The sequence below is a fragment of the Balaenoptera musculus genome, chromosome 3, assembly GCF_009873245.2.
Source record: "Balaenoptera musculus isolate JJ_BM4_2016_0621 chromosome 3, mBalMus1.pri.v3, whole genome shotgun sequence".
NCBI classification, from domain to species: domain Eukaryota; kingdom Metazoa; phylum Chordata; class Mammalia; order Artiodactyla; family Balaenopteridae; genus Balaenoptera; species Balaenoptera musculus.
In genome coordinates this window covers 168,623,653-168,647,195 of record NC_045787.1, presented here as the reverse complement: position 1 = coordinate 168,647,195, position 23,543 = coordinate 168,623,653, and the positions used below count along the sequence as shown (strand labels likewise).

General features: G+C 46.1%; 1 long non-coding RNA gene across 1 annotated transcript in view; it reads right to left on the bottom strand.

The window, feature by feature from the left end:
* Window positions 1-251: 251 nt before the first annotated feature.
* Window positions 252-23,543, bottom strand: part of LOC118891902 — a 43,120-nt gene continuing 19,828 nt past the window's right edge. The window contains exons 5-7 of the long non-coding RNA XR_005019200.1: window positions 1,952-2,143; window positions 1,708-1,873; window positions 252-633 (exon numbers count right to left, since the gene is read on the bottom strand). This is a non-coding gene — a long non-coding RNA (uncharacterized LOC118891902). The remainder of the gene's footprint in view (window positions 634-1,707; window positions 1,874-1,951; window positions 2,144-23,543) is intronic.

Genomic DNA, 23,543 nt, shown 5'->3' with positions numbered 1-23,543 from the left:
TAACAAGTGCCTAAGGAATTATGGTCATCATCTATCCTCAGATATTGGGAAAATTTAAATGGCTCCTCCTATTAAAGTAACTATGGATAATTCCAAGCCTCTACCTAATATCCGACAATAGCCACGCAGACCGGAGGCATTAAAAGGAATAAGACCTATTATTCAGGAATTCCTTAAGAAAAGACTTACAATTCCTTGCACCAGTCCCTGCAATATTCCCATTTTACCAGTAAGAAACCAAAGGGAAAGGCCCGGAGGTTGGTTCAGGACTGAGAGCTCTAAGTGCTCTTGTGATTCCCCGCCACCCTGTGGTTCCTAATCCTCCCACACTGCTCTCAGCCATCCCATCAGACACCTGTTATTTCCCAGTAGTTGACCTACGGAGCGCATTCTTGAGTATTCCAGTAGAAAAAGAAAGTCAATACCTCTTCACCTTTACATGGGAAGATTGCCAGTCTAACTTGGACAGTTCTGCCACAAAGCTATACTGAAAGCCCGACTTATTTTTCTCAAATACTTAAAGCCGATTTGGCGGATGTACACTTTCCAAATGACTGCTCTGATGCAGTACGTAGATAATTTACCTTTGTGTTCTAGAACCGGGCAGGATTGCCAAGAGACACTATCCACTTGCTGCAACAATTAGTGTCAAAGAGGCATAAAGTGTCCGAAGACAAACTACAATTCTGCTCACCAACTGTGCGATAATTAGGTCATTTAATTTAATCTAAGGAAGGATTGTTGATTGATTCTGAAAGGATTAAGGGAATCCTAGCTTTCTCACTCCCCCAGACAAAGAAACAGCTGAGAGGATTTCTAGGTCTAACTGGGTATTGCAGGAATTGGGTACCGAGTTTCTGCCTCGTGGCCTAATAACCTCTATGCATTACTCAAGTCTCATCAGCCAGAGGGACTTCCCTGGCGGTCCGGTGCTTAAGACTCCACACTTCCACTGCAGGGGGCACGGGTTTGATCCCTAGTCGGGGAACTAAGATCCCACATGCTGCGCGGCATGGCCAAAACAATTAATTAATTTAAAAAATACTTAAAAAAAAAAAATCTGATCAGGCAGACCCAATTGAATGGACGAACAGAAGGAGAGAAAGCTATAAATGCCCTGGAATCTACACTAGCCCAGGCTCCAGCTTTGGGCCATCCTAACTACAGACTACCATTTTCCCTCTTTGTGCCTGAAGACAGAGGACACGCCCTGGGTGCATTCACTCAGAGGCACTGTGACCACAGGATGTTATAGTCTCCTGTTAGATTTGGTGGCAGAAGGGCTCCCACCCCGTATGAGAGCTATTTCAGCGACTGCCCTCTTTATGCAAAGCTACTGAAAAACTTGTCATGGGGTCTCCTCTGGCTGTCTGTGTTCCTCACTCAGTTGAATCTCTCTTAAGTTCCCATCATACTCAACACTATTCTGTGAGTCGCTTGGCCTCTTACGAAGTAGTGTTACTCTCATCACCCAGTATTACTTCCGCTTGCTGGTGTAACAGTCTTAACCCTGCAACTTTGTTTCCAGCATCTCAAGATGACTGCATTATACTGGCTATCTTCTAACTCCGAGGACTGATTTGCAAGAAGTTCCCATTGATAATTCTGATTTAATTTGGTTTACAGGTGGATCCTACTTAAAAGGACATTATTGAGCTGGGTTTGCAATAACTTCAACAGTAGAAATAAGTGAAAGTTCTTACTTACCAGACACCAAATCGGCCCAACAAGCTGAACTGATTGCATGACTAGGGCTTGTCAATTAGCCAAAGGTCAAATAAACAATGTCTATACTGATAGGTGCCATGCCTTTGGAGTGGCTCGTGATTTTACAGTGCTGTGGAAACAGGATTTCTCACCTCTTCTGGTCAGCCTGTAAAGAATGGACACCTCATCTCACAACTATTAGACTCCACTCAATTGCCCAGACAGCTCACACTCATGAAGATACCTGGGCATTCCAAATCTGTCTCAACAGAGGCCAAAGGACATCGATCGGCTGATGCTGCAGCTAAACAAGCTGCCTGAAGTCTTGTCCCTGCCCAGTTTCAGGGCTCTCCTCTGCTCGATCATAACTCTGACGAAACGTTAAGAAATTTCTTTTGCAGGCTCAGGAACTGGCTTCAGAAAATGAAGAGCAGGCCTGGAAGAAAAAAAGGGGGGCTACTTGGATCCCATCTCACAAATACGGAGTATCTGCATGTGGTTGTTTAGGCGTGGCTGGTCATTGCTGGGTGGTTTTTTTTTTAATTTAGTTATTCTTGGTTGCCTTTACTCCAGCAAGGACATTCCCTGGCCCACGGGCACCCGAGAAAATGGTATGATAGGGAAAACAATGTATCTGGAAACCTTCTCCCACTATAGCTCATAAGGTTTATGACCTATGTTCTTATCTGTCCTAAATATAATCCTGGTAAACCCCTTCATGGCTCGCAAGGCCACTTCCCCCTCCCTGAGGAACCCTTGTAGGTTTGGCAACTGGACTTCATCCACGTGCCTTCCTCTGAAGGCTATAAGTGCATCCTGGTCGTGGTCTGCATGTTTTCACACTGGGTGGAAGCATTTCCTTGCACAAGGCCAGTAGCCTTAATAGTAGGCAATTTTACTATTGGAAAAAAAATAATTCCACTTTGGGGAATTCCTTCTGAGTTGCATAGCGACCAGGGAACCCATTTTACTGGACAGATTATTAACTCCACTGGTAAGATTTGGCCGCTAATGCAATATTTTCACCGCACCTATCACCTCAATCCTCAGTGGTAGTAGAAAGGACCAAGAGCACTATTAAAACACAAATTGGCTAAATTTTCAGAGGCTTTTCATCTTCCACGGCCAAAAGCTCTTCCCTTGGTAACTCCTCAACCTTAGTTCTACCCGCTCTGGTAAACATCAGTTGTCTCTTTTTGAAATAATTACTGGGCGGCGACCTGTGCCTTTAGATGAAGGTACGTATGAACCAGCGCTGCTTAAAGGTCACATTCTACATTACTGTCAGGGACTCATCAAAGTGCTTAAAGAAAATGAAAAATTAGTAACTGATTCCTTCCACAGTGAGCTCCTGGGAGACAAAGACCTTACTAAGGATCCAGGGTTACAGCCTGGAGATGTCGTCTATTGGAAAAGACTGCAAAAAAAGGACTCCTTACAACCACGTTGGAAAGGACCATACCAGCTACTCTTAACAAATCCCTGTGGGGCAAAACTTAAAGGACTAATCTCTAGGACTCACATCTCTCACCTCAAAAGGGCCTCCCCTCCTGAATCAACTGCAACTCCTATTTCTGACACCCCACTTCCGCTAAGAGAGGCTCCATCAAACCAGGATGAGAAGAACACGACAACAGTGGTAGACAGCTAACCCAAGAGTCCAGACCAGACCTGTAAGAAACTGCCTCTCTCCATCAAAACGTCTTCCTCTCTATCAAAATTGAAAGTTATGGGACTTCCCCGGCGGTCCAGTGGTTAAGACACCCCACTTTCCCTGCAGGGGGGCACAGGTTCCATCCCTGATCAGGGAACTAAGATCCCGCATGCCGCGCGGCACAGCCAAAAAAATAGAAAAAGAAATTGAAAGTTATTGTTCTATTTCTGGCTATGTTCTTAGGCCAATGTTTAGGGTGGAAGGAAAACTCTTTTAATAAAACTATCACGAAGTATAGGTACTGGGGGAGGTTAACTGATTGTTGGTTTGTCATCAGATTCCTCCGTCAGTACAAGGCCGATTAAACCCCTTGTAATTCCTGTCACTGACTTTTCAGATGTTCCTAATGTTACCACTTACTCAGACACAGCTCCCTCTGGCCTAACTTTTCAGGTTCAAATTCTCCAAAACACTAACATGTCCACCCCTTGACTGACACTAACACTATCTTCGGTTCTTAGAGATGGCACACAACTTACCCTAGGCCCCTCTCATTCTGTCCCTTACTTTTTTTTGGGCTGTGCCACACGGCATGCGGGATCTTAGTTCCCCGACCAGGGATCAGACCTGAGCCCCCTGCAGTGGAAGCGCGGAGTCGTAACCACTGGACCGCCGGGGAGGTCCCCGTGTCCCGTACTTAATTAACAAATGTCTTAAAGAGAAAAATACAAGTCACGTATGCCAGCAACTCCCCCACCTCCAATATCATACGGATAGCTTTTGGAAAGCCTGCAAAAGAAATGGCCCACGGTTTAATACTGTATTAACAGAACTTCCAGTTAACGAAGCCATCAACAAAAGCACTCTAGGAGGAGTCACTTGTGCTCCCCCAGGTTTTGTCTTCGTATATGGTATTGGAACTGACCCACCTTCCCAAGGGTATTCACATAAATGTCTGAAGAGCTGTCAAGTAGAAGGTTTATTTTATCAGGACGTTATGTTACCCCATTGTCTATTAAAAAAGAGACAGATGGACCTCCTTTTTCTCCCCATTACAGAGTCAGGAGATCCATGCGAGCAGGATACCAAAGAAACCTGGTGGCAAAGTCTTTGGAATCTTGGTTCCTAGCGCAGGAGTATATGTCAACAGGGATACGCTTAGAAACCTATCAGCCACCGTTGGGTCAAATGGTTGAAGAAACTGCAAAAAGCACTGCAGCACAGCAGAAATCCTTAGATTCCTTAGCCCAAGTTGTGTTAGATAACAGAATTGCCTTAGATCTCCTACTGCCCAAACAAGGAGGCGTTTGTGCTGTTGGTCACACGTGTTGCACTTATGTTAACACCTTTGGAAAGGTTGAGACACGCCCGGAAAAAATTTTCCGAAGAGCAAAATGGTTACAAGATGTAAGAAAGAGTGATCCTTTAAGTCAGCGGTCCCCAATCTTTTTGGCACCAGGGACCGGTTTCATGGAAGACAGTTTTTCCATGGACCGGGGCGGGGGCAGGGAGGTATGGTTCAGGCGGTGATGTGAGCGATGTGGAGCCGCAGATGAAGCTTCGCTCGCCTGCCCGCCGCTCACCTCCTGCTGTGCGGCCTGGTTCCTAACACGCCGAGGACTGGTAGTGGTCCACGTCCCAAGGGTTGGGGACCCCTGCACCCCTGCTTTGTGACCTTTTTAGTCGGCTACCCTCAGAACTAGGCAACATTTTCCGCTTTGCTTTACAGTTGTTATTTTCATTATATGCACTACCATTCTTTTCCTGGCTATCAAATTACTCATGACATGTATCACTGCTTGTTCTAAGTCTACGGCCAAAAGCACACGTACAGTGATCGTACAACAAACTGAGATGACTGATCAAATGTATAATCTATAAAACTTGCCTTCATCAATATATTTCTATGATTACTGCATTAAATTACTATGATAAAATATATAATGATGCTTAAACAAATTGAAACTGCTGGTCATTTCTATAATTCTGTATAAGGTAATGGACATATGCAATGCACATAAAGTACAACTGGCATAAGTCCTATTGGACACCTTAGAATTGGCTACCAGTCCTTGCCAAGCACCCTACTAGTGCATCCCCCGCCACAAAAGAAAAAAAAAGGACCGGGCTGTCAAGACCCAGCATGGAGGGACATGATGAATCGGAGGCAGGTAAGCAACCACCTCGGCACCAAGGGACCAAATAGTTGATCATCTAATGCTTTCTATCAAAAGATTTATGATCAAAAGGGGGAAGATGATGAGGGAAATCATAAATATTCTATGGCAGGACAATCAAACTAAGAAAGAAAACAAAAAAACAAATGACATGCTCCCTTTGTGGCAAGCTTTACCCAGTGTTCCATGTGCATATCTATATGACACATTAACCAGACCTCCTCAAAGCAGCAGGATGAAATCAACCTTTGAGAAAAAGATGACCCTTTCTTTAGACGCCAGCATTTCAATATTGTAATTCTATGACTAATATATTTCTTTTTCATCTTATACAAGGGTACAGGGGGTCGCACTGACCAAAGGCTTGTCTGTACATGCAATATTAAGGGGAAAAAACCCCACAACTTGTTGATTGAACTGTGTACACAGTGCTAATCTGTCAATATGAGACATAATTTGTCTCAAAAATGTATAAAACTGCATCTCTGACTCCTGATCAATGGAGCAGTTTTCAGACTTTCTGAGGATGTTTCCTGGGTTATAATCCTCAGTTTGACTCGAATAAAATTCTCTTTTCTTTTTTCTTAGCTTGATTGTTATTTGATTTTTCGTCAGCAGGCCTCACTGTTGAAATGGAAATTACACCTTCAGGAAAGGGCTATACCTGATGTCAGGGGCCTTTCCAGAATACAGGAGGATGTGGCTTCCCCCATGCTCAGCCCCTTGCCCTCTGACATGAAGATACAGTTAGTGTCGGCCTAACAGTTGCGAAGCCCCTTGGGACCAACTGTCTGACGTGGAAAGGGAGCTGGTGTTCTTCACTGACAGGACCACCACCACTGTACACAGGGCCGCCCGCTGGACAGCCGTGCTTTCCTGCCAGTGGCATGTCCCCCGTCTAGGAGGGCTTGCCTAGCTCAGCCCAACTGGCAGAGTTGATGGTGGTGGGCCTGGCTCTACCACTGGCCACCAAAATGAGACTCCCAAGGACACAGATTTTCTCTGACTCCCGAGCAGTAGCCAGTGGGCTCACAGTCTGGTCTGGACAGTGGCCTCCTTGGGGCACCTCCACTTGGAAAGAGATGGCAACACACACACCGATATGGATACTCATGGCTCTGCCTACACGTGCCAACACCAGAAGGAGATACTCAGCTGTTCCAGAGCCCGACGTAAGCCACCTCTCACAGTACGACACAGGTCCAGACACAGCTGTTCCTCCAGAGATGCACACCTGCTAACACAGTGGGTCCACGGGGAAGTGACAGTGCTCACTGGTGGGGTATACAGGCCCCTTGCCTTGGCTCCAGCCTAAGTGGTGGTAGATAGTTGCCCCCTCTGCTCTCAAACAAAGCTCTGGAAGCCTCCCAGGTAGGCACATGCATACACCCCGGGCTGACAGACCCTACTTCCGGTGAGAAATTGACTTTATCAGGCCACTACTGCCCTCTGCTGGAGGTAGTGGGTATTCAACCTCATTGATTCCTCCCCTGGACTTCTGCTGGCCACTCCCTCCAGAAATGCTGTGATCTCCTTCTTGACCAGGTATGTGCCCGTCCCTTTCGGCCAACCAGGCATCATGGATTCAGATCAAGGTACCCATTTCACCTCCCAGTCTGTTCGGTCATGGGCTCTGGCACATGGACTCTTGTAAAATTTCCAACTAACTTAGCAGCCCCAAGTGGCTAAACTTAAAGAGAGATACCACTGTCTACTCAAAGGCAGGCCCCCCCCAAGCTTTTAAACAAAGGTGGTCCCCAAAATGGACAAAAAGACATTACCACAAGCTCTAACACTGCCTAACCCCCGGCCCTCAGATCTCCACACCCCGCCATACACGCACCAGCTGGCAGTCTTCTCCACGGACTCCTCCGTGAGCACGTAAAGGGAACCTTCAGCCCTCTGACATCAGGCATCGTTCACATCTGCTCAGCAGACGAACGCTCCCCTTGCCCATCATCTCACTGTCTACCACGCACCTGATCAGGTCGATCAAGGGCTGGTTGTGCAACGTGATATAGAGAGAGAGCCCCCAAGGGGACAAGCCCCTACCCAACTGCTTAGAGATCATGATTATACAGATTTTACTGGCCCACATGATGGCCCAGGACTAGCCGCAAATCTTAAGGCCACTGGCTTCGCCTCACTTCTGAACAGCTGGTTTATTAAACCATATTCATCAAAAGTTTTGCAGGAGATTGAAGTTATAGCTCCAGGACCCACTAGTGCAACTTGCGTGGATCTCAGAGAAAAGACAAGAGGCTCCCCACCTAGTGGATGCCCGTGTCGTTAGGAAATGAAATCCACAAGGGAAGCCTGGAATCCAGCGTCACTATCAGCAGACATGGGCCAGGTCCCTACCCGACTTTAGACAAAGAAGACAAGCGGCCTCTTGCCCCAAAGCAGCTACACACAGTATCCACACTTCTCAACTCAAAGGAGGCCCCAGCAAGCCAAGTGCACATCTGACTCTCCTTGGTTGTGGCCCTTAATGTGTACAGCCTGGATGGCAGGGCTGCTAGTGGACCCCTGGAGCCTGGTGCTGCCCCAGGAGCTGTGCGGGAACACACGAGCCACGTGCATGACTGCACCACGGGGTGGCTGAGTGCCGGGGCAGCAGGCCCTGTGAGAAGAGCTTCGGCTGGCACACGACGGTGTAGATTCTAACCAGAGCTCACCTCTCTCCACGTTAAGTGGTGCCAGTAGAAACGATGCTGAAACAAGCTGCTCCCTCCTCTTACAAAACCTCAAGTTATATCCCAGGCAAAACGGCCTTCCCAGTGTTAACCGAATCAGACCCAGATGGCTGGCAGTTTTGGGCTGTCGTGATCCTACCACGGTTTAACAGGGTGAACTCTGGATTCTGAAGCTGTAGGCCACAAGGTGTGCCTACAATTAGCCCATCAGTGTGCCCGGAATCTGTGTGCGTCATGGATGGGGTCCCCACAAGGCTCGGTCTTGGACACGGCATGCCCTTCCCAAGATGCACCCCTACTGCTCTGATGGAGCTTACCGATCCGCTCAACCACCAGCAGAGCCTGTGCTTGTAGTTGTGCCCTGCACAGGCCGCCAGCAGATCTGCTCAGAACTTAACACCTCTTAGCCACTCTGCCCTTCACGGGTCTCCCCCTGGGAAGGCCACCCCAAGCACACCAGTGTCTCAGTGGGTGACGTCTCAACCCAAGAGAATTACGAGGGAAATCATGCTCCCCAAGCTCGTGGAACAGTGGGACCTTCCCCTCCCAGACTGCCTTCACATCAGCAGGGAAGAGACTGGTGATGGTCAACCTCAAGGTCGAGCTGCACCAGTGCCTCCAGGTGATGGACGCTGAGGGCCCTCTAGAAGACTGTTTTTGTGAAATCGCTAATTCCTTGCCGCTATCACAATACTTAACTAGGCACTACTATATATAAAATAGGTAACTGATAAGAACCTGCTGTACAGCACAGGGAACTCCACTTTGCTGTACAGTAGAAACTAACACAACACTGTAAAAAACTCTACCCCAATAAGAAAAAAAAGCAAAAAAACCCCCCAAAAAACAGTAGGTCCCCTGCCAACTGCATGGCACCAGTAACATCATTTTGCCTTCATGACAAGTCAAGCCGTGTATTCTAACCCCCATCAGCCACGGGGGGCACCTCCTCACAACGCTCCTACCTTGACCTACCTAGAGCCTATGATCAGGGACCTCTTGCTGCCGTGTGTGCCGGCTGATGCGCTGATGACAGCGTTTGCTCCCCACCCGATGTACCCACAACAGATCCGACTCCCTCGTTATTCCCACCACCACCTTCCGTACTCAAAGCTGCTGCCCTCCTTTGTAACCACATGGTAGGCACAAGCCGCTCCCCGCTATACGCCAGAATCCCCTCCAACACCACGACCAAGTAGGCCACACCTGCCAGGACAAATGTATTTGTGCAAACCTCTGACAGCAGCCTCGGCCTTACAAGCAAAAACAACGCTGTCTCTGTCTCTACGCGGGGCCAGACCTACATCCCCAGGTCACTAACCTGCAGTCATCACCTGCAGTGATCAGCTATGTGCTGATTCCCTCCAAAATACCTTGAGCCTCACTTGGGCTAAACAAAACCCCTAATCAGGACCCCATACGGGGCAACCTGAGGGTAAGCATCAGGATAACCAGCATAACTAACCACCCCCGCTCGTGGTGGTACTTTCTAAAGGCTACTAACTACATGCAAGCACAGACACTGCCCCTCACCCTGTACACTCACTGCCCCCAAATGATAACTGACACCTCATTCAGATTCTACTTTGGACCTGACTCGAGCAGTCAGGAGCAAGCCCGCTGGACCCTGCCCAGTCTGCAGCATATCCACAGAGATAACCCCTATGGTTACAACAGTGTTACTTTTAAGATCCCGGCACCCTTCACTCTTCTGACACTTTTCCACTAGAGCTGTCCTGCTCACATACAGAGAGGGCCATTCCTGTCCCTGTCCTGCTGGGACTGGCCATCACCAGGGGACTCGGGGGCGTAGGAACAACATCAAATGTTAAAAGCCACCCAGCAGGGAATTCCCTGGTGGCACAGTGGTTGGGAATCCACCTGCCAATGCAGGGGACATGGGTTCAAGCCCTGGTCCCAGAAGATCCCACATGCTGTGGAGCAACTAAGCCTGTGCACCACAACTACCGAGCCTGCGTTCTAGAGCCCGTCAGCCACAACTATTGAGCCTCCGTGCCACAACTACTGAAGCCCGTGTGCCTAGAGACCGTGCTCCTCAACAAGAGAAGCCACCGCAGTGAGAAGCCCGTGCACCGCAACAAAGAGTAGCCCCCGCTCGCTGCAACTAGAAAGAGCCCGCGTGCAGCAACGAAGACCCAACGCAGCCAAAAATAAATTAATTAAAAGAAAAAAAAGCCACCCAGCAATGACCAACCACCCTAAACAACCACATGCAGACGCTCCACCGTGCTCAGAGTCTGATGCAGCAAGAGCATGACTCACTAGCACAAACAGTGATGATTAACCAAGTGAGTCTGTTCCTTGCAGGGCACCTCTTGCTGTAGGAACCCTAACAACTCAAGGCAGTGGCTGAGAAAAGGGTTTCAAACTCTATGGAGTCTTCATCACGGGCTTCATCACTGTTGCCCTGGTTAAATGTGTGCCACAGTGGCCTCAGTATCTATGTCCTTGGACATATCTGCTACTCAGAGGATTGCTATTCCTGATGCCGAGGCATCACAGAACGGATCGTCGAGGGTTTAGCTAAGCTGCTCCGTGGTACCGCTGCTTTGGCATCCGTTCTGTTGGGCCAAGCAGCCTTCAGGGTCCTTGAATTGACACTCGCCCCTTGCGTGAGTGTGTGCCCTAGACGGCAGCCCCCAGAGTCATGAACAAACATAAGTTCCTCATATGACTTCACCAGCAGCCCTTGTGATCAACAGTGTCCCCTGCTTCCCCTTGTGCACCCCTTACATAAGACCCCTGTGGAGCTTACCACAGAGATTCTCAGAGTGGATCAAGGAAACAAGACCCAACCATAGGGTGTCTACAAGAAACTCACTTTAAATATAAAGACGCAAATAACAGAAAATGGATGGAGAAAGACATACCATGCTAACACCAATCAAAGAAAACTGGAGGGCGTCCCTGGTGGGCAGGGGCTGGGAGTCCTCCTGCCAGTGCAGGGGGCACGGGTTCACGCCCTGGACCGGGAAGATCCCACGTGCTGCGGAGCAGCTAAGCCTGTGCGCCACAACTCTGAGCCTGCGCTCTAGAGCCTGTGAGCCACAAGTACTGAGCCCGCGTGCCACAACTCCTGAAGCCCGCGGGCCTAGAGCCCGTGCTCCACTACAAGAGAAGCCACCGCAATGAGAAGCCCGCGCACCACAACAAAGAGCAGCCCCCGCTCGCCGCAACTAGAGAAAGCCTGCGTGCAGCAATGAAGACCCAACGCAGCCAAAAAAGAAAAAAAAAAAAAAAAACGAAAACCAAAAAAACACAAAATTTGAGTAGCTGTATTTCACACAGAGCACATTTCAGAGGAAGGAAAATTCTCAGAGATAAAGAGAGGCATGACATGATGATAAAGGCATCGATTCCCCAAGAAGACATAACAACCTTAGTGCGTGTGCGCCTAACAACAGAGTCCACATGCTAGAGACAAAAACTGATATGACTGCAAGGAAACATGGATGAATCCACTATTAAAGTTAGAGACTTCAATATATCTCTATCAGAAATGACAGATCCTAGAGGCGTAAGAACATAAATGAACTCAACAGCACCATCCATAACTGGATATAATTCACAACTATGGACAACACCATCCAAAGACAGCAGCACACAGATTCCTCTCAAGTGCACATGGGACCGTCACCAACAAAGACCGTATCTTGGGCCATAAAACAAACCTTAATGAATTTAAAAGAATAGAAATCACAATGGATGCTCTTAGGCCACAGTGGAATTAAATTGGAAATAACATAAAGGTAGCTGGAAAGTCCCCCAAGTACTTGTAAACAACAAACTTCCAAATAACAAATGGATCAAAGAAGAAATCTCCAGAGAAATAAAAAATATTTTGAACTTAATGAAAACAAAAATAACACTTATCAAAATGTGAGGGATGCAGGGCTTGACTGGTGGCACATTGGTTAAGAACCCCCTGCCCAGTGGTTAAGAATCTGCCTGGCAATGCAGGGGACACGGGTTCAAGCCCTGGTACAAGAAGATCCCACGAGCCATGGAGCAACTAAGCCCATGCGCCACAACTAATGAGCCTGCGAGCCACAACTACTGAAGCCCACGTGCCTAGAGCCCGTGCTCTGCAACAAGAGAAGCCACCACAATGAGAAGCCTGTGCACCGCAACAAAGAGTAGCCCCTGCTCGCCACAACTAGAGAAAAGCCTGCACGAAGCAACGAAGACCCAATGCAGCCAAAAATAAAATAAATAAATTTTTTAAAAAATGCGAGGGATGCAGTGAAAGCAATGCTTAGAGGGAGAAAGCGCTGAAAGGATATATTAAAGAAGAAGCAAGATCAAAAATCAATAACCTAAACCTCTACCTTAAGAAACTAGAAAAAGGGCAAATTAAATCTAAAGTAATCAGAAGAAAAAAATACTAAAATTTGGAGCAGAAATCAATAAAATTTAAAACAGGAAATTGGTAGAGAACATCAACTAAACCAAAAGCTGGCTCTCTGAAAAGATCAATAAAATCATACGCTAACTAGGAAAAAAATAGAGAAGACAGAAATTATTACTATCAGCAAAGAACTAGGGGATATCATTACACGTCTTATGGATGTTGAAAGGGTAATAATGGAATACTATGAATAACTATACCCACAAATTTAATAACCTTGATGGAATGGCCCTATTCCTTGAAAGACACAGCCTGCAAGAACTCACACAAGAAGAAATAGATAATCTGAATAGTCCTGTGTCTATGAAAGAAACTGAATGAACAATCAGTAGTAACCTTTCAGGAACCTTGCTACACTGTTGGTGGGAATGTAAATTGGTGCAGCCACTATGGAAAACAGTATGGAGGGTCCTTAAAACACTAAAAACAGAATTACCATATGATCCAGCAATCCCACTACTGGGCATATATCTGGACAAAACTGTAATTCAAAAAGATACATACATCCCAATGTTCACAGCAGCACTATTTACAATAGCCAAGACATGGAAGCAACCTAAATTTCCATTGACAGATGAGTGGATAAAAAAGATGTGGTACATATACAATGGAATATTACTTAGCCATAAAAAAGAATGAAATAATGCCATTTGCAGCAACATGGATGGACCTAGAGATAGTCATACTAAGTGAAGTAAACCAGACAGAGAAAGACAAACATATATCGCTTATATGTAGAATCTAAAGCAATAAATAAGTAAAAGAAAATAAAATATACAAATGAACTTATTTCCAAAATAAAAAGAGACTAACAGACATAGGAAACAAACTTATGGTTACCAAAGGGGAAAGGGGCGTGGACAGAGGGATATATTAGGAAGTTGGGATTAACATATACATGCTACTATATATAAAATAGATAACCAACAAGGACCTACTGTATTGCACAGGGAACTATACTCAATATTTTGTAATAACCTATAAGAGTAAAGAATCCGAAAAAGATATATGTGTGCGTGGGTGTGTATAAAACTGAATCGCTGTGCTGTACGCCTGAAACTAACACACTAGTGTAAATCAACTATACTTCAATAAAAAAGTAAAGTAAAAAATAAAATAATTACTAACCTTCCAAAACAGAAAGCACCAGATCCAGATGGGTTCACTGGTGAATTCTACCAAACATTTAAAGAAGAAATTAATTCTCTACAATTAGTTTCAGAGGACAGAGGCAGAGGGAATGTGCACTAACTCATTCTTTGAGGTAAGCATTTCCCTAATAACAAAACCAGACACAGACATTACAAGGAAACTATAGGTCAATCTCTCTCATGAACAGTGATGTAAAAATCCCAAACAAAATATTACCAAACTGGGGACTTCCCTGGAGTCCAGAGGTTAAGACTCCATGCTCCCAATGTAGGGGGCCCAGGTTTGATCCCTGGTCAGGGAACTAGATCCCACATGCCGCAACTAAGAGTTTGCATGCCGCAACTAAGAAGCCTGCATGCCTCAAGGAAGATCCTGCAAGCCACAACTAAGACCCAGTGCAGTCAAAATAAATAAATAAAATATTAACAAACGGAATCCAATAATATAGAAGAATTATACACCATAACCAAGTGGTATTTATCCCAGGTATGCAAGGCTGGCTCAATATTCAAAAATCACTTCAGAGGACTTCCCTGGTGGTCCAGTGGTTAAGAATCCACCTTCCAATGCAGGGGACGTGGGTTTGATCCCTGGTCAGGGAACTAAGATCCCACATGCCACAGGGCAACAGAGTGCACGCGCCACAACTACTGAGCCCACGTGCCTCAACTAGAGAGCCAGCATGCTGCAAACAACAGAGCCCATGTGCTCTGGAGCCCGTGCACCGCAACTAGAGAGCCCGTGCAGCACAACTAGAGAGCCCGTGGGCCACTAGAGAGAAGCCCATGTTCTGCAACGAAAGATCCCACATGTCACAACAAAGATCCCACGTGCAGCAACTAATACCCAACACAGCCAAAAATAATAATAAATAATTTTTAAAAATCACTTCAGCTGTCTAAAGAAGAAAAATCACAGCATATCAAAAGATTTTTCTAAATCTATTTGAAAAGGCAAAACTATGGAGATGGTAGTAAAAGGACCAGTGGTTGCCGGGGATTGGGGCTGGGGGAGGGGTGAGTAGGAGGAGCCCAGGGGATATTTTAGGGCAGTGAACATGTTTCGTAGGATACTATAAAGGTGGATGCATCTTTGTCTAAACCCACAGAACATACATGCAAAGTCAACTGCGGACTGTGCGTGATTACGACATGTCAGTGTAGGTTCATCCACTGGAACAAACACACCACCATCTCATACGTCCAGGGGTCTGTAGGCCGGCAGGCCCAATTTACCATGCGCCGTTAACTGCCCACGGGCATCTGGTAGCCCTCCTAGCGCTCCAGAGCAGTAGCGCACCACGACGGCCACTCCCTGGGCCCTGCTGGAGCCGAGGCCCTCCCAGGCCCTGAGCCCGGGCTGCGGGCACCCAGCTGCCCTGATGCCTTGGGTTGTGCCTGCAGCACCACACAGGGTCACCCCTCCAGAGGCCTCCTTCCTGAAATGAACTGGTGCTGGCAGGACAGAGGTGAACCACTGCCCCTGGCACCTCCCACGTGACGATGGCCTTGTGGACCCACAACACACATGGCACTCAGGAAATACCCAAAATACTCTAGCCACATGCAGCAGATGGCTTGTATGTAGATGCTTTCCATGGAGCTGCTGACCACTTGGCTGAGGACTATTCGTTGGCCAGCCAGGGAAGGGGCAGTTTCCCTGAAGGGGCCTTTCACTGCATGTGGGTAGACAGCCCTGGCAAGGCTGCACAAAAACATGGCAGAAATAGTTGAACAGAGCCCGGAATCCCCCAGTGTGTCTCCCGCCCCTCTCCAATGCCCTGGGATTAAGCGGATTCCAACGCTCTTCCGACGTCTGCTTGTCTTAACTAAAATACACTGCTTGGGCACTAGGCTTCTAAACTTCACACTCAGACAAGTTCATATTCGATTAGATGAGATGAGGTGTGTCAGTCATGAACCAAACATCGGAGCTGAATAACAATAAAGAGGCTGGATCCATTCGTGACTTGACCTGTGGTCTGACTAGGAAGAGCTTTCAGAGCCCCACCCTCTTCCCTGCCTGGCCCAGTCTATGCGAATGGATAAGGAGGCCCACAAGTGCCATGCGTCCTGTGGGTGGGAAGATCAAACCTCACAAACGCCCAGCCACGACGGAGGCCCCACCAGCTCTTCCTCTGGCCACCTGCAAGAGCGTACACCTACGTCCATCTCCCCAGATTACCAACTATCTTCTGATCCTCTTGGTGCAAGTGGCATCATCTTGACAACCAAGCCCATCTTGGGTGGGGGGCAGGGTTGATCCCCCTCCTAAAGGGCAACCATAAAACAGAAGAGGAAATGTTTGGGGGCTGAGAAACAGGGGTCTAGTATGGGCGATTTGGAGAAGATGAGGCCGAGACATCCAAGTGTGTAAGATTTCCAAAGTTTTCAGAAGCACATGTCATAACAGAAAACCCTCGAGGCCACCCAAGTGGCTACTAGCAGTAGAATCAAGAAATGAACAGGGTGCAGCCCCATCACAGGGCCCTACAGACTAGCAAAAGTGACCAGACTGCCATCCCATGGGCAGCTAACAGCACTGAGTAACAGAAAACTGACAGAATGCCGTTTGCACTCCAAAGCACACAGAATTAAAACACAGGGACCCAGGGAGGCACACACTTGTCACTCACCCGACAGGGGAGGCCTGTCTGGGAGTCATGTGGAGCGGGGGCTGGTGTGAGGGATTCATCCAGGTCTTGGCCTGGCCGTCCTTCCGTGCATGTCCACTTTAGTAGGTTTAGGTGGGTCCTGCAATGGCTTATGCATTTTCTACAGACACTATATTTTACAATTAAATCCTATGAAGTCGGGGCTTGAAGACAAGATGGCAGAGTAGAAGGACTTGAGCTCACCCCCCTCATGAAAATACCAAAATCACAACTAACTGCTGAACAACCATTGACCAAAAACCGCCGGAACCTACCAAAAAAGTTACCCTACATCTAAAGACAAAGAAGATGCCACAAAGAGACAGTAGGAGGGGCACAATCACGATAAAATCAAATTCCACACCCACCGGCTGGGTGACCCACAAACTAGAAAATATTTAGACTGGAAAGGTTCGCACACAGGAGTGAAAGTTCTGAGCCCCACATCCGTCTCCCCAGCCTCGGAGTCTGGCATTGGGAGGGTGAGTGCCCAAACCAGCTGGACTTGAAGGCCACTGGGGTTTGATCACCGAAATTCCACACGACTGGGGGAAACAGAAGCTCTACTCTTGGAGGATGCACGCAAGGTCTCGAGCACACCAGGACCCGGAGGGAAAAGCAGTGACCTCCTAAGGGCCTGGGCGAGACCTACCTGCTGATGTTGGAGGATCTCGCGTGGAGGAGGGGGGTGGCTGTGGCTCACTGTGGGGACAGAGACGCTGGCAGTGTAAGTTCTGGGGAGTGCTCATTGGCGCGAGCCCGCCTGGAGACCGAGATTTTCTCCCCAAGACGCAGCCCCACCCAACAGCCTGTAGACTCCAGTGCTGGGATGCCTCAGGCCAAAAAACCAACAGGGCGGGAACACAGCCCTGCCCATTGGAAGACAAGCTGCCTAACGTCTTCCTGAGCCTACAGCTTCCCACTAAACACACCCCTTGACACGTCCCTGCCCACCAGAGGGACAAGACCCAGCTATACCCACCAGTGGGCAGGAACCAGTCCCTCCTACCAGGAAGCCAGCACAAGCCTTTCGCCAGCCTCACCCACCAGGGGGCAGAAACCTGAATCAAGAACTACAATCCCGGGCTTCCCTGGCGGCGCAGTGGTTAAGAATCTGCCTGCCAATGCAGGGGACACAGGTTGGAGCCCTGGTCCAGGAAGATCCCACATGCCGCGGAGCAACTAAGCCCGTGCGCCACAACTACTGAGCCTGCGCTCTAGAGCCTGCGAGCCTACTGAGCCCGAGTGCCACAACTACTGAAGCTCATGCACCTAGAGCCCATGCTCCACAACAAGAGGAGCCACCGCTATGAGAAGCCCGTGCAACACAACGAAGAGTAGCCCCCCGCTCGCCACAACTAGAGAAAACCCACACGCAGCAACAAAGACTCAACGCAGCCAAAAATAAAATTAATTAATTAATTTTAAAAAAGAACTACAATCCTGCGGCCTGTGGAACGGAAACCACAATCACAGAACGTTAGACAAAATGAGACAGCAGAGGAATAGGTCCCAGACGAAGGAACAAGATAAAAGCCCAGAAGAACTAAGTGAAGTGGAGATAAGCAATTTACCCAAAAAAGAATTCAGAGTAATGACAGTAAAGATGATCCAAGATCTCGGAAAAAGAATGCAGGCACAGACCAAGAAAATACAAGAAATGTTTAACAAAGACCTAGAAGATCTAAAGAACAAACAAACAGAGATGAGCAATACAATAACTGAAATGAAAAATACACTAGAAGGAAACAATAGCAGAATAAATGAGGCAGAAAAACAGATAAGTGAGCTGGAAGGCAGAATAATGGAAATCACTACCCTGGAACGGAATAAAGAGAAAAGAATGAAAAGAAATAATGACAGTCTAAGAGACCCTCTAGAACAACACTAAACACACCAAAATTCATTCGCATTATTGGGGTCCCAGAAGGATAAGAGAGAAAGGACCTGAGGAAATATTTGAAGAAATAATCGCTGAAAAGTTCCTTATCACAGGAAAGGAAGCAGAGTCCCAGGCAGGATAAACCCAAGGAGGAAGAGGCCAAGGCACATATTAATCAAATTTACAAAGTGGTACTTCCCTGGTGGTCCAAGGACTAAGACTCCACGCTCCCAATGCAGGGGGCCCAGGTTGGATCCCTCGTCGGGGAACTAGATCCCACATGCCACAACTCAGAGTTCACATGCCGCACTAAGGGTTTGCACGCCACAACTAAGAGTTCATATGCCGCAACTAAAGATCCTGCATGCTGCAACTCAAGATTCCACATGCCGCAACGAAGATCAAAGCTCCTGCGTGCCTCAAATAAGACCCAGCACAGCCAAATAAATAAATAAATAAAGATTTTTTTAACTTACAAAAATTAAAGACAAAAAGAAAATACTAAAAGCAACAAGGGAAAAGCAACAAATAACATACAAGGGAATCCCCATAAGGCGATAGGGTGATTTTCCAGCAGAAACACTACAGGCCCAAAGAAAGTGGCAAAATATATTTAAAGTTATGAAAGGGAAAAACCTACAACCAAGAATACTCTACTCATCAAGGCTCTCATTCAGATTCAACGGAGAAATCAAAAGCTTTGCAAACAAGCAAAAGCTAAGAGAATTCAGCACCACCAAACCAGCTTTACAACAAATGCTAAAGGAACTTCTCTAGGTGGAAAAGAAAAGGCCAAAACTACAAACAAGAAAATTACAAATGGGAAAGCTCACCACTAAAGGCAAACATACAGCAGAGGTAGGAAATCATCCACACACAAATATGATATCAAAACCAGCAATCATGAGAAGAGGAAAGTACAAATACAGAATACTGGAAATGCATTTGAAATTAAAAGACCAGCAACTGAAAACAATCTTGTATCTATATAGACTGCTATATCAAAACTCCATGGTAACCTCAAACCGAAAATCTACAATAGATACACACACACACACAAAAGAATAAGGAATCCAAACACAACACTAAAGTTAGTCATCAAACCACAAGAGAACAAAAAAATCCTACAAAACCAAATCCAAAACAATTAACAAAATGGCAATAAGAACATACAAATTGATAATTACCTTAAACGTAAATGGATTAAATACTCTAACTGAAAGACATAGACTGGCTGAATGGATACAAAAACAAGACCCGTACATATGCTGTCTACAAAAGACCCACTTCATATCTAGGGACACATACAGACTGAAAGTGAAGGGATGGAAAAAGGTATTCCACACAAATAGAAATCAAATAAAAGCTGGAGTAGCAATACTCGTATCGGACAGAACAGACATTAAAATAAAGCCGGTTACAAGAGGCAAAAAAGGACACTACATAATGATCAAGGGATCAATCTAAGAAGTTACAACAATTGTAAATATATATGCATACAACATAGGAGCACCTCAATATATAAGGCAAATGCTAACAGCCATCAAAGGAGAAATTAACAGTAACTCAATAATAGTGGGGAACTTTAACACCCCACTTTCATCAATGGACAGATCATCCAGACAGAAAACCAATAAGGAAACATAGGCCTTAAGTGCCATATTAGCCCAGATGGAGTTATTTATTTATTTATTTATTTATACATTGAGTCTTTTTAATGCTTATTTATTTATTTATTTTTGGCTGCAATGGGTCTTCACTGCTGTGCGTGGGCTTTCTTTAGTTGCGGCGAGCGGGGGGTTACTCTTTTTTTTTTTTTAATTTATTTATTTATTTTTGGCTGTGTTGGGTCTTCGTTTCTGTGCGAGGGCTTTCTCTAGTTGCAGTGAGCAGGGGCCACTCTTCATCGCAGTGCACAGGCCACTCACTGTCGCGGCCTCTCTTGTTGCGGAGCACAGGCTCCAGACGTGCAGGCTGAGTAGTTGTGGCTCACGGGCCTAGTTGCTCCGCGGCATGTGGGATCTTCCCAGACCAGGGCTCGAACCCGTGTCCCCTGCATCGGCAGGCAGATTCTCAACCACTGCACCACCAGGGAAGCCCCGGGGGTTACTCTTGATTGTGGTGCACAGGCTTCTCACTGCAGTGGCTTCTCTTGTTGTGGAGCATGGGCTCTAGGCGTGGGGGCTTCAGTAGTTGTGGCACGCGGGCTCAGTAGTTGTGGCTCACAGCCTCTAGAGCACAGGCTCAGTAGTTGTGGTGCATGGGCTTAGTTGCTCCACAGCATGTGGGATCTTCCCAGACCAGGGCTCAAACCTGTGTCCCCTGCATTGGCAGGCGGATTTTTAACCAGTGCGCCACCATGGAAGTCCCTAGATCAGATGAACTTAATTGATATTTATAGGGCATTCCAACCAGAAGCAGCAGAATACACATTCTTCTCAAGTGCACATGGAACATTCTCCAAAATAGAACACATGCTGAGCCACAAAGCAAGCCTCGGTAAATTTATGAAACTGAAATCATATCAAGCATCTTTTCCGATCACAATGCTATGAGATTATAATTCAACAAGAAAAAACTGTAAAATACACAAACACATACAGGCTAAACAATATGCTACTAAACAACCAATGGATCACTGAAGAAATCAAAGCAAAAATCAAAAATACCTAGAGACAAATGAAAACGAAAACACGATTCAAAACCTACAGGACGCAGCAAAAACAGTTCTAAGAAGGAAGTTTACAGCAATACAGCTGTACCTCAGGAAACAAGAAAAATATCAAATAAACAACCTAACCTTACACCTAAAGCAACTAGAGAAAGAAGAACAAACAAAACCCAAAGTTAGTAGAAGGAAAGAAATCATCAAGATCAGAGCAGAAATGAATGAAATTAGAGACAAAGTAATAGAAAAGATCAGTGAAACTAAAAGCTGGTTCTTTCAAAAGATAAACAACAAAACTGATAAACCTTTAGCCAGACTCATCCAGAAAAAAATGGAGAGGGCTCAAATCAAAAAAATTAGAAATGAAAATGGAGAAGTTACAACAGACACCACAGAAATACAAAGGATCATAAGAGACTACTACAAGCAACTATATGCCAATAAAATGGACAACCTAGAAGAAATGGACAAATTCTTAGAAAAGTACAATCTCTCAAGACTGAACTAGGAAGAAATAGAAAATATGAACAGAAAAATCCCAAGTACTGAAATTGAAACTGTGATTTAAAAACTCCCAACAAGGGCCTCCCTGGTGGCGCAGTGGTTGAGAGTCTGCCTGCCAATGCAGGGGACAGGGGTTCGAGCCCTGGTCTGGGAAGATCCCACATGCCGCGGAGCAACTGGGCCCGTGAGCCACAATTACTGAGCCTGCGCGTCTGGAGCCTGTGCTCCGCAACAAGAGAGGCCGCAATAGTGAGAGGCCCGCGCACGGCGATGAAGAGTGGCCCCCGCTTGCCGCAGCTAGAGAAAGCCCTCGCACAGAAACGAAGACCCAATACAGCCATAAATAAATAAATAAATAAAAAAAAAAAGAAAATGGAGAAGTTACAACAGACACCACAGAAATACAAAGGATCATAAGAGACTACTACAAGCAACTATATGCCAATAAAATGGACAACCTAGAAGAAATGGACAAATTCTTAGAAAAGTACAATCTCTCAAGACTGAACTAGGAAGAAATAGAAAATATGAACAGAAAAATCCCAAGTACTGAAATTGAAACTGTGATTTAAAAACTCCCAACAAGGGCCTCCCTGGTGGCGCAGTGGTTGAGAGTAGGCCTGCCAATGCAGGGGACATGGGTTCGAGCCCTGGTCTGAGAAGACCCCATATGCCGCGGAGCAACTAGCCCCGTGAGCCACAACTGCTGAGCCTGTGCGTCTGGAGCCTGTGCTCCACAACAAGAGAGGCCGCGACAGTGAGAGGCCCACACACCGCGATGAAGAGTGGCCCCCACTTGCCGCAACTAGAGAAAGCCCTCGCACAGAAACGAAGACCCAACACAGACAAAAATAAAATTAATTAATTAAAAAAATTTTAAAAAAAACCAAAAAACAAAAAAACTCCCAACAAACAAAAGTCCAGGACAAGACTGTTTCACAGGTGAGTTCTATCAAACATTTAGAGAAGAGTTAATGCCTATGCTTCTGAAACTATTCCAAAACACTGCAAAGGAAGGAACACTCCCAAATTCATTTTATGAGACCACCACCACTCTGATACCAAAACCAGACAAAGATACCACAACAAAAAGAAAATTGCAGGCCAATATCACTGGTGAACACACACGCAAACATCCTCAACAAAATACTAGCAAACCATGGGAATTCCCTGGCAGTCCAGGGGTTAGGACTCCATGCTCTCACTGCTGAGGGTCTGGGTTCGATCTCTGGTCAGGGAACTAAAACCCCATAAGCCATGCAGCATGGCCAAAAAAAAAAAAAAAATACTAGCAAACCAAATCCAACAATACATTAAAAGGATCATACACCATGATCAAGTGGGATTTACTCCGGGGATATAAGGATTCTTCAATATCTGCAGGTCGATCACTGTGATACACCACTTTAAGCATCTGATCATCTCAATAGATACAGAAAAGGTTTTTGACAAAATTCAAAACCGATTTATGATAAAAACTCTCCAGAGAGTGGGCATAGAGGGAACATACCTCAACATAATGAAGTTCATATATGACAAATCCACAACTAACATCACACTCAATGGTGAAAAGCTGAAAGCATTTCCTCTAAGATCAGGAACAAGACAAGGATGTCCACTCTCGCCACTTTTATTCAGCATAGTTTTGAAAGTTCTGGCCATGGCAATCAGAGAAGAAAAAGAAATAAAAGGAAAAGAAGAAGTAAAACTGTCACTCTTTGCAGATGACATGATACTATACATAGAAAACCATAACGATGCTACAGAAAACTACTAGAGCTCATCAAGGAATTCAGTAAAGTTGCAGGATACAAAATTAATACACAGAAACCTGTTGCATTTCTATACACTAACAACAAAAGATCAGAAAGAGAAATTAAGGAAACAACTTCATTTACCATCGCATCAAAAAGAATAAAATACCTAGGAATAAACCTACCTAAGGAGGCAAAGACCTGTATTCTGAAAACTATAAGATGCTGATGAAAGAAACTGAACATGACACAAACAGATGGAAAGAT